This window comes from Medicago sativa, chromosome 8, assembly GCF_051527215.1.
Source record: "Medicago sativa cultivar Bolivia chromosome 8, Bolivia_mono, whole genome shotgun sequence".
NCBI classification, from domain to species: Eukaryota; Viridiplantae; Streptophyta; class Magnoliopsida; order Fabales; family Fabaceae; genus Medicago; species Medicago sativa.
In genome coordinates, this window is record NC_140756.1 from 84,816,712 (window position 1) to 84,828,057 (window position 11,346).

General features: G+C 31.2%; 1 long non-coding RNA gene and 1 other non-coding gene across 2 annotated transcripts; both read left to right on the forward strand.

The window, feature by feature from the left end:
• Positions 1–2,584: 2,584 nt before the first annotated feature.
• On the forward strand, positions 2,585–2,780 carry LOC146902502 (U2 spliceosomal RNA). The gene has a single exon (XR_015024459.1). It is a non-coding gene; the product is annotated as a U2 spliceosomal RNA (small nuclear RNA).
• Positions 2,781–8,015: 5,235 nt separating this feature from the next.
• On the forward strand, positions 8,016–11,187 carry LOC146902503 (uncharacterized). Its single transcript, XR_015022719.1, has 5 exons — positions 8,016–8,590; positions 8,672–8,722; positions 8,853–8,887; positions 9,653–9,713; positions 10,900–11,187. It is a non-coding gene; the product is annotated as an uncharacterized LOC146902503 (long non-coding RNA).
• The last annotated feature ends 159 nt before the right edge of the window (positions 11,188–11,346 follow it).

Consider the following 11,346-nt stretch of genomic DNA (forward strand, 5'->3'; position numbering starts at 1 on the left):
ATACATGAATTAAGCATTAATCCAGTCAATCAATACGTGTAGTAGAGGATGGAAAGAATATCACGTTTTATTTAGCTCATTATCCCATTATTATACTCTAAAGCTTTGATTTGATGAGGATTGTGTTTGGTAACACAAAAAAGCTAGCTTATAGCTTGTTGGACAAGCTTATAAGCTTGCTTTGATAGAATGAGATGTGTTTGGTAAATAGCTTTTTTTATTAGCTTATAGCGTTTTTTGAGAAGCTATTTGAAGTAGCTTTTGAGCTTTTAGCTTTTAACTTTTTACATTTTCTTCCATTTTTAACCTTTAACATTATTTTTTTATTTTTTTATAAACAAAAAACTAGCCATGTTAAAAAATAAACTACCCACGTTTAGGGATACCGCTGCACTACCTCATTGCTCTTTTTGTATTTGTTTTATGTTTGAAACCGTTTTGTTATATTCCTATTACATATTTAGCATTTTTTTTCCTTTTCGCATATTTACCATTTTAAATAAAACACACAAATTTTTCAAAAGTAAAAACTAAAACATGCAATTTTTCATAAAAAAAAATTGAAAGGTATGATTATGAAGTTGAGCAAATTTAGTTAAAAAATATTTCAATGAAGTTCATATTTCAAATTTATAATTTTCAAGAGGAAAAATACATAAATATATTAGTTAAAAATGTTTATACATTTTTTTAGGTGAAAAAATGTTTATACATATAACTTATATAGATTAAACATACATGTATTTTTATGTCATTTCATATTTATTAATTACTACATGTACTTTCATGTACTTTTATGTCATTTCAAGAGGAAAAATACATAAATATATTAGTTAAAAATGTTTATACATTTTTTTAGGTGAAAAAATGTTTATACATAGAACTTATATAGATTAAACATACATGTACTTTTATGTCATTTCATATTTATTAATTACTTAAAAAGCTAGTTTTACCAAACACTTTAATTTCAATCAGCGAACTTTTCAGTTATAAACTTTCAGCTATCAGTCATCAGCTACAAGCTAGCTTTTCAGCTATCAGCTAGCTTATCAGCTATCAGCTAGCTTATAGCTTAATTTTACCAAACACACCCATATAGACGGATAACTAGAGTGTCCCTAGTTCGATTGCCTTCATTATTAATTTTTTTTTAGCAGGATACATGGCCTAATGTCTCCACACAATATTTCCACAAATTTAAGACATTTGAATTTGTATTATAAGTCATAGTTTATGGCTTTTCAGTATCCTCCAAGAGTGTATCATGTGAGGATTGAATTGCAATTTTTCCCATAAAGTTCATCATTAACTAATGAGCTAAGTCATAGTTATTTAATTTCTAGCTATATATAAGTCAAATTTGAGGATAAAAGTACCAACTAGACTGTGAACTGGGGCATTAAAACTGATAAATTGAGACAATTGCTCAGACACAAGAGCTGATATTGTAGAAGCAAAACTCATAGTTCTTCTTAGTATAAGCAAACTTGGCTACATAACATCCTTGTTTGCTTCTTTCTAGCAACATTAATTTTGCATAAAATCTATTTCTGTGACTGTGTGATAACTAGTCACAGAAAGTAAGCAACAGATACAAGATGGATCATTTAAGTTAAATCTGTTCCTAAATATACATTAGTATTGCCTTTTTTCTTTCTTGTAAAGTTTTAAAGTGACCAACAAAGTTCCTATTTAGTACCCTCTCTGGTATATCAGCATCAGTATACCAAGTTTTAAAGTAGGCAACAGATACAAGATTGATCAATTCCACCACAGAAAAAGGAAAAATAATAACGGAACTGAGTATTGAGTGATTGAATATGTGTGTGCACCAATGGAAGAAGATAACTTGTCAAAATCTACGGTTACACAGTTGCACTCACAATGCCATTTCCTTCTTGGACATTTAGCTCTGTATGTAGACTCATCAAACATCTTTAAAGAGGGATGACATCTCTTAGCTTCATCAATGTATTATGGAACTTCACTTTCCTGTACTCGTGCCAACCAATACTGTCCAAATAAGCTAGCTACAAGGAAAGTTGTGAAGCCTAAACAACTTCAACAGATGATATAAAGGGCAATGTTAGGAAAGTTGTGAAGCTTAAACAACTTCAACAGATGATATAAAGGGCAATGTTTGTAGCTTAGAGTAATTAATATTGTTTGAATTAATAACCAGGGAAATTAACTCAGATGATTGTGATGATAATGTCAAGTAACAGAGAATTTTGCTTATCACAAGTTATGAAGTGAATTCCCAGATTGTGAAACGTTTCAAACTCAAAACTCATAGTATAATTGCAGACTATTTTAATTTGAGATATGATATTTATCTCCCATTTTGATTTTGATTGATACTGGAGGCATTGTTTCAATTGTTGTATTCAACAATCTCTCATCACATTTAATATTTATAATGAAAGTTTGCAGCAGAAAATAAGTGGTGAGTCACGCACGGGAGTGGTGTGTAAGAGTCAGTCACAAGGTGCTACTGCATTTAAGTCCCACATCGGGTAATGAAGAAAGGAACTGAGTAGACAGTTGATATAAAAGCAGAAGCCAGCCTCTTTTTCAACTCATACCTTTCTCGGCCTTTTGGCTAAGATCAAGTGTAGTATCTGTTCTTATCAGTTTAATATCTGATATGTGACCCAATGGGTCACACGATATTAAATTACTTTTTTGCGGGGGAGAGGTCACCTCAGTAGCTTGCTACTGGACTTCTCATGTGTCGCTTATGCGTTGCACTATTGCATGAGTCAGGCGCACCCCACCAATTTTAGTTTAATTTTTTGAGGGGGAGAGATCGCTTCAATAGCTTGTTTATTGGGCTTCTCATAAGTTGATTGAGTCAAATAAATAAGGTTTAAATATATTTTTAGTTTTTACATTTTGCACCTTTTTAAAGAATAGTCCTTATATTTTAATAAATGATTTTAAAATTTTCACATTTTTACTACGTTATCAAAAATAGTCTCAATTATCTAACGGAATGCTGATGTGGTAGTTAGTGGGTTCCAATTAGTTTATGATGGGGCAAAAATCCAATACATGTGGATGTATACGTGGCAGTGACGGGTCCCACACATTAAATAAGTGTACATTAATAAAATGATTAATGCTAATTTATTGTTAATTTGATTAATTAACACAAAAGACAAAATTAAAATTAGTAAAGAAGAAAATTGGAGACTGTGCAGCAAAAGTTTTGATCTTCGTCTTTCTCCTCTTCATCTATTCATCTTTTCTCTCTTCCTTCTAAATTCATCTTTCCCTCTCTAAAACCAAAAAAATCATAAATCCAACAAAATAATAATCCAAAAACAACACCAGGATTTAACAACAATAACCTCAATCTAGCTACATAAAGAAGCAAATGTTTCTAGGTACAGGTAGATCCAAATCATCACAAATAGCAACAATAGAATCCTTGAGAGTGATATTGTTAGTAACATTATTAGGAAAATACTTAATATATTGAAGTGAAAGAGATTTATCACAAACAACAAGCTCCTAAAGTTTCTTTCCTCTAACATCAAGAATTGGTCTAGAATAAAAATCCAACTCCCAGCTTAATATGCTATCAGCATCAACTTTTGGGTTAAAATAACATGTTTCAGCAGTCGGGTCTTCTTTCTCTTGCTCTTCTTCAAGTTGTTTTTTTGTTGTTGCTGCTGCTGCTGAGATTTATGAGCGATGGTTTTGGCACGTGTACGTACATCGACAACGGTGGCGTGGGAAGGTGAATCCATGATTATGGCGGCGACGTCACCCGTTGAGAGGAGAAGCAGGAAGAGAGAGAGGGGGGGGGGAATGGAGGGAAGATTGTGAATGAATGAATTTTATGGTCGCTGGCGAGCAGGGGTGGTGGCCGGAGGATGGTGGCGGCGGAAAACAGCAAGCTGAAGAGAGAAATAACTTAAGGACACAATGAAGAAGAAGAAGGTCATATTACCCACTTCATTAAGCCCAATCCATTAAAAAACTGTAACAATTTTGCCACATCATTATTCTGTTTGATGACTGGGTAGAAGTTAACGGGAGGGACTATTTATGCTAACGGAATAAAAATGTAGGGATTTTAAAAACATTTATTGAAATGTAGGACTATTCTTCAAAGGAGCACAAAATGTAGGGACCAATAACATATTTAACTCAATAAATAAATTAACTTATCAAAACTCTCCCACTTGTTTTGAAAAATTCATCTCAAATTTTTATATAAGTTAACTTTTTTTTAATCTTTTTTTAAGGAAAATGCTAGATATCAAGAATGATTTTATCAAGAAAAATTCAAGAATGACATGGCAGAATAATCACCATTAGATTTCAGTTCCACCACCCCATGATTTCCGCACCACCCCATGATTTCCGGTCAAGTTGAGATTTTATTGGCTAACATTAATTTCAGGACAATTTCTTGATAAAATCTAAGGGTGATTATTCTGCCATGTCATTCTTGAATCTTTCTTGATAAAATCTTTCTCATTGCTCTTCATTTAATTATTATCCAACCCATAAGCAGTAATCCATAAACACCATACCTATTTTGTTTTATTTTATTTTTTACGTATTTTAAATGGATACTCTCCTAGTCTCCTATGTAAAAATGTAAAAAAGATGCGGGAATATTTGATGTGCTGGGGCTCAGGTTAACACCCATCTTCTCCACACTGTGTGTGAATTTCACCGCTAGGCTCTTCGACACAAAAATAAAGGATGCTCTTCAGCTCAAACATTTAATTGATTCAATAAACAGCCACCACAACCATTGCTTATAAACCATATCAAATCCTGAATCAACCTCCCAAGTAGCAGTTGACAGAATCATTAAAACATCCATGATAGTTGAAACCATCCAATTATTCTACTATGCAGAAGCGCCATTCATCATCATGCTCCAATTTTGTATCATTGCCTCTGACAATATTTTCACAGCAAAAAACATACATTAATTTGAAATAAAAAATATGGCTAGATCCAGGGGTTTTATGCTTAATTAAATCAAAACATTTAGAGTTGACTTATGAAAAAATATCAAACAGATTTTATTGGTTAATAGTCATCAGCCGCACACATAACTGAAAATGGAGAAAATTAAGAAAGCAATTATTTGATAATTGAATGCATTGCCAAGTGAGGGAAAGAGAGCCATTTGTTTTGGCAGTAAATCACATGGTGTGCGTGTATGTGTGTCATTCTATAATAATATGTACACCATTTTTGCTTCCTGGTTCAAGTTAAAGTTCCCTTATCTGGACGACAACAAATCGAATGTCATTCAACAAACAAAAATAACAAATGAAGGCATCAATTGTCATATGAACCAATGGTTTTCAAGACTCACCCTCAATGTACTTGAATTAAGCTCTCGCATTGCATAGATAGATTAAGCAATACAAATCAACAACAGTAGATTTGAATATCGGCATTCAACATGGCAAACAAATTAACACAAATAACTATTAAAAGTTTAAAACACATAATCTTTGTACCAAAAAAAAAAAAAATATATATATATATATATATATATATATATATATATATATATATATATAATCAGTATCCATTGAACCCCAAAATAATACACCTTCAAGTTGGTTATAGCCCTCAAGTTTTGTCCAAACTTTAAAGCTTGAGAAATTTGGTAAGAAGAGAAACTCATCTTAGTTTTGTCTAAATTATCACTTAGGCTTCCTAATTCTCTTTACCAAATTTGAGCCTACCATGTCTCTAAATTGATAAAAAGTTTGTTCAAGTATCTTTTTCTGCAAAATTATGCAGCAAGCACCTGAAATGACATAAATAAGGCTCAATAACAAACTACATCCGGTTCCTTGATTCAACGCCTAAGTACTTGAATGTCTGGAATGTCCCATGTACTCCTAGGTTACTATTATCAATGTTCAAACATAATTTGCAGAAAACCTATCCATACCCAATGAGACACTCTGAAGGTATAGTTCTTGAAATTTCAAGCTATCTTACAGCTTAACTTATTAATTTTTGGCTAAACATCAAAATATTTACCTAAAGGCCTTTACCACCTTATTATTTGAGTATGGCTTATGCTTACCATTACCAATTTATAAACCGACTCATATTAGGGATACTAACACATATATCTCTGTTGAACGCAACAATCAAATTTAAACATACCACCAAACAATTATACCTTTCTAACTCATCTCATAATCAACCAACTTCCATTCCATCAATCTAGCCCCTCAAAATAACAAAATATGGTTGGTCATCATATAAAAACATCAAATCCTTACTTTATATACAATTTAAGAATCACATACATCATTCCATAAGAAAGAATACAAATTCATCACATACACAGAAGCAATAATTGTTTCTTTTTCCTCCATCCGTTCTTGGCTAAGGTCTCTAACTACAACTTGATTAGTTTCTACAAGGACATAAGACCCCAAACAAGTAATGATATGCATGCTCATATAATCCATTCTGATAACAGGGGCAAATACTTAAGTATGATATACCCCATGCTCCTACTTTTGCATGCTCATTAGTCACAACTCCATGTTCATATTTCTGTATATTTACCATCTAGCAGATACAATTTTCATCATATATGATTTGCAATAGCTATGAGCCTATGATCATTCTCAATTCTCATAGCTATGCAGCTTTGATATCATTGTATAACTTAGTCGATCAAATAGTTATCTCTCTCAGAGTTGTTTCCTATGAACCATTTTCCTCTGGAAAATATGTTCATATTTTCCCCTCTGATTTTTTCATACATATTCCCACTAAGTAAAGAACCAGTCTTGAGTATAAAAAAGGTATGTTAATGCAATATTTGTTTATTTTCTCAATGACAAAATAAGAAACTACTTTTGTAACAGCAAGGGAAAAAGCAATATGCTAATCAATGGGAGGCCAAAGAAATTCCTACTTCAAATGAAGATATACCACAAATCTAATCAAACTCCGATAAAAAGCTTTTTTGTCTTATCCCCCATATGCCTAACAGTTTAACAATTAACACCTTCCTCTGCAACTTATCACCTTGCAAACTGCATTTTCTTTTTCATAAACCCCTTTGGTTGAAAACTCTAAGATGTAAATGTAGCACTATTTAGGTTCATGTCATGATTTAGTTTTGATGTTTCTTATGATACAAAGTACTAAAAATTCATTAAATTGTTTGTAAGATCATTGATTTGAAAAACAAAATTCTGGTCTGAAACAAAGAAATGACAACCACCAAAGTTTTTAACGTCAACTGAAATTAGGGAAACAGAACCTTCTATTTCATTTAAATACATATATGGCTATGATCACATTTTAATGAAGTGCTTTGAGTCAAAGTCGTGTAGTTATGATCATGATCAAAATGCACAAGCTCATTAGACTAATTTACCATACAAATTCTTTTCAAGTAGGGACCACAACATACATTAGAACATAATCCAATTACACATGCATAAATAACAGTGAATCACAAAAACAAAGTTGCCAGTATTTTTCCAATAAGCAAATTATAAATAGTCAACCAATAAACATTTCATGACATATTGGATCAGCTCATGTGGCCTACTGGTGCATGTTACAAATGCAGCCACCGAATAGTTCAAAATACAATATGATCATAAATATCTAGAAAATGGTGAAGGAAAATACTTAACTACCTCATACGTCTTGTTTGAGTAATTTTCTTAAGCTTTCTCACAATCACTTGGGAGTGAAAACAGCGACTTTGTATACATAGCCAATTTGAATCCACGTACATCTTCACAACAATAGATGTTATGCTATAGCAACTCTCCTTTGTCATTATACTTCACCAATCCAGCCATACCATCTGTTCCAATAATATCACCACTTTTTGTACAACATACAGGGGGAATGCCACTAATAGACAGAACAAGAGTCTTAGTCCAAGACGAATGCACTTTGTATTCTTTCATCACCCATATTTCAACATTATCTTAATCTTAATAATATACAAATGTGAAGCATGTTTTAGACCTCCAATCCAATGTGTCAAAATTCTAAGCATCCAATGCCAAATCATCAAATTTTGTAAGTACAATTTATCATCATATTTAGTAATAGGGACCACAAAACCATAACAATTCTCACATTTTCACAATAAATAATTCATCAAAATTCATTTTAGACCATAAAAATTTGAAAGTGTTGATTTCCCTCCAACAAACATCATTTTCGGGTGTACTATTAAGAAAAAAACAAAAACAAAAACAAATTCAAAATATGGCCCATATGAAAGAAAGCCCAACACTCCAAACCCAACTCTTTTGTAACTTTTCTCAGAAACAATAAATGCAAAATACCAATTGGGGAAGCTTTCCCTTCTTTCACGTTCAAAAGGTTTTCTCCCAACCCTCATACGTGAAAACGATTCAACATCAACCACTCTCTCTTCTGAAGTAGCAGCAGCTAAAATGGCTTTACAACAATTCAAATTCAAATTCAATTCACTCTCTCTTTCTCACCCTTCTATCTCTCTCTCAAAATTCTCACAAAACTCACCTCCATTCTTCTCTCTCGCTTCAAGTATCTCTTCCTCCGCCGGGTTTTGAACTTTTTGGTAATGTTCTTTGAAATGTAATGTTTAGTTTTGTTATAATTTTTCAAAACCCTATTTTCAATTTTTTTTCTTCTGCTTTAGTTCAGGCAGACACGAATCACCGTCGTTCAACATCAATCATCTTATGAGAAGGTAATTTGTGTTCATAGAAATTAGTGTTTATGAGTTAATTTTTAATTCAAATCTTCGTTTAATATTTTCTGCTTCTGATACTGTTTGGTTCAATTGAACGATAATCCCGTTTCTTCATTTCATTTTGCAGATTTATTGTCACTTTTTGTACCAGAGAAAAAAGAGGTATTTGCTTTCTACCCTGTTTCTTCATTTTGTTTTGATGGTTTCAATTGGTATGCCAATTATTCAAAAGTTTATTTGCTTTGAACATGTTTAATGGAGGGTTTGCTTTTAGTTACTTAGATTCATATGTTGAGAAACGTTTTTGTTTTGTAACCAAAGATGAAATTCATGTATATATTATTGATTTGATTTTGAATCATATATGTTGTTTCTAAATTCTTTGGTGCTACAAAACTTTGTGATGTTTTCTAAATTTTGTTTTAGTTATTCATAATCTTTATTCTTTAGGGTGAGTGTGACTAAATGCATTTGAACTGAAGAGAGTCTTAATAATATACACTCATTTAGAATTTTTGACAACTTTTGATTAGCATTAAACAATTTAGATAAAGTTTGAAAGAAAGCCTTTACGGAACCAATGGGTTTAGTCATTTGAAGGTAAGATAATTAGTATTCTAATATAGAATATTGTATAAGATTGTTTTTAAGTTACTAATAATGTTTTTTTGAGGTCAGTCTATGTTTCATTAATGATCTAAGTTCCAAATCCCTTTGAAACTTGATTACATAAGTTAGTGCATTGTCCCATTTATGATTGCCACATATCAAGTCTATTGTGAGTTTCATTTGTCAGTTTTCGTGACTTGCTAAAATATAGAAACTCCATTCGATTTTAAGTTGTTTTGAATTTGGTAGCAAAAACATTGTTACTTGCATTATGGTTGTCTATTGATTGATTGAGCTGTCTGTTTTTTGGTTTCTTAGGAGAGAAAGTATAATGAATATGGTTCGTACAATCAAGATTTGAAGTCAATGATGAAATGAGGTATATTGTTCTCTATTTTGTTTTAATGGTGTCATGAAATTAGATTTTTAGCATGATCATATGAATTAGATTGTTGTTGTTTTATGTGCTATATTTTCCTCTGTTCCCTGTTTCCTTTGTGGATTTGTATATTATAGTTATCATTTATTATAGTCAAAGTCAAAATATTATGATTCTAAAAATTTAGAGAAATTGAGTGATAAATTCTTTAAAAGATGAATGAGAAATGAATACGGGACTTAACCAACTATATAAAATAATTAACTAAGTAACTAATCTCTCTAAACTACTAACAACATTTCATTCTCATATTTATATTGTACTTCATTTCTTATAATGGGCAGTGATAATCACTCTTCCACTTGCTAATTAGAGTTATTTTTTCACTCTTTCATTTTGAAATTTCCACTTTTTCAGTTTGAAAGCATATCAAATTTCCAAATTTCCCACACTATCCCTTTGAAATTAAAACATATATCCACCAAAGTTTTATATTCATGATGATTGTCTCAACATTATGAATCATTTCTATATGTGGATAGTTGATGGAATTTCACTTAGTCATTTTTCGTTTGCATTCTCTTAACTATCCAGTTAATGATTCATGATTACAATGATATTATTTTTGTTCAGATTATTGTTTATTTCATTTAGTTTTATAGTTGTGTGATTGATAGAATTACCAAAAACTATTTTAGTTTTCGTTGCGTCTTTTTGGTAATTTGTTTGTCAAATCTATACAGCTCATAGAATAGCTATGTCCTTTTTATGGTTTCTCATAACAAATACACATTTTTGTATCAACTCTAGGCTTTCATTGTGCCTTCAACCAATCAATACATAAACATACGTCATTTTTTGTTTTGCAAAAGAATATTGGTTTCTTGATTTATAGTTCCCACTTTTTCAAGGATATCCATATTTGTGGCAAAGGAAATAGTTATATTATAAATAGTGAATGTGCATCTAAATGTGGACCTTGAACTATGTGGACCTTGAACTATCCATCACATTGTTGAAGAACTTAAGATATAGAAAACTACAAACATTTTTTTTGGATACAATTCTTTTAATTATAAGTTATTATCATGATTGTGTATTTTGAAATTAGAATTCAATCGTATAAGCATTTCATGTTTGTCCATTTAATTTGTAAAGTCTATTTTGTTTTTGAAACTTTTGACAGGTTCAACAGTTGGTGATGTCTTAATTTGGAGTTCAAATTCTTGAAGAACAAAAAGATAAAGATCAATTATATGTTTAGATTTTGATATTGTGAATTTTTTTTTGTTGAAATACGAGAGTGTTTTCTTTGTTTTACATTAAACTTTACAAATATATAGAGATATTTAAAATAAATTCAGTGTGAACAAATTTAACATGTTGATTGACATGAATCTAAATTAGTTGTGCTACATGTTATTAGACAAAAAGTTATTTGACAATAGGTTTGGGTAACATGATTAGTGTTTTTCTACCTTTTGCTGCCATTTTTTGAGTTGTTGGAAGGATGAATTCCACTTAAAAACACGGTGTTAGTCCAGCAATATACTTACAACAAGTTTATGTATAGATTATGAGTAATTTTTAAACCAAAAATGTGTTGTTCTTATTCAGAACTGTATACTTGATT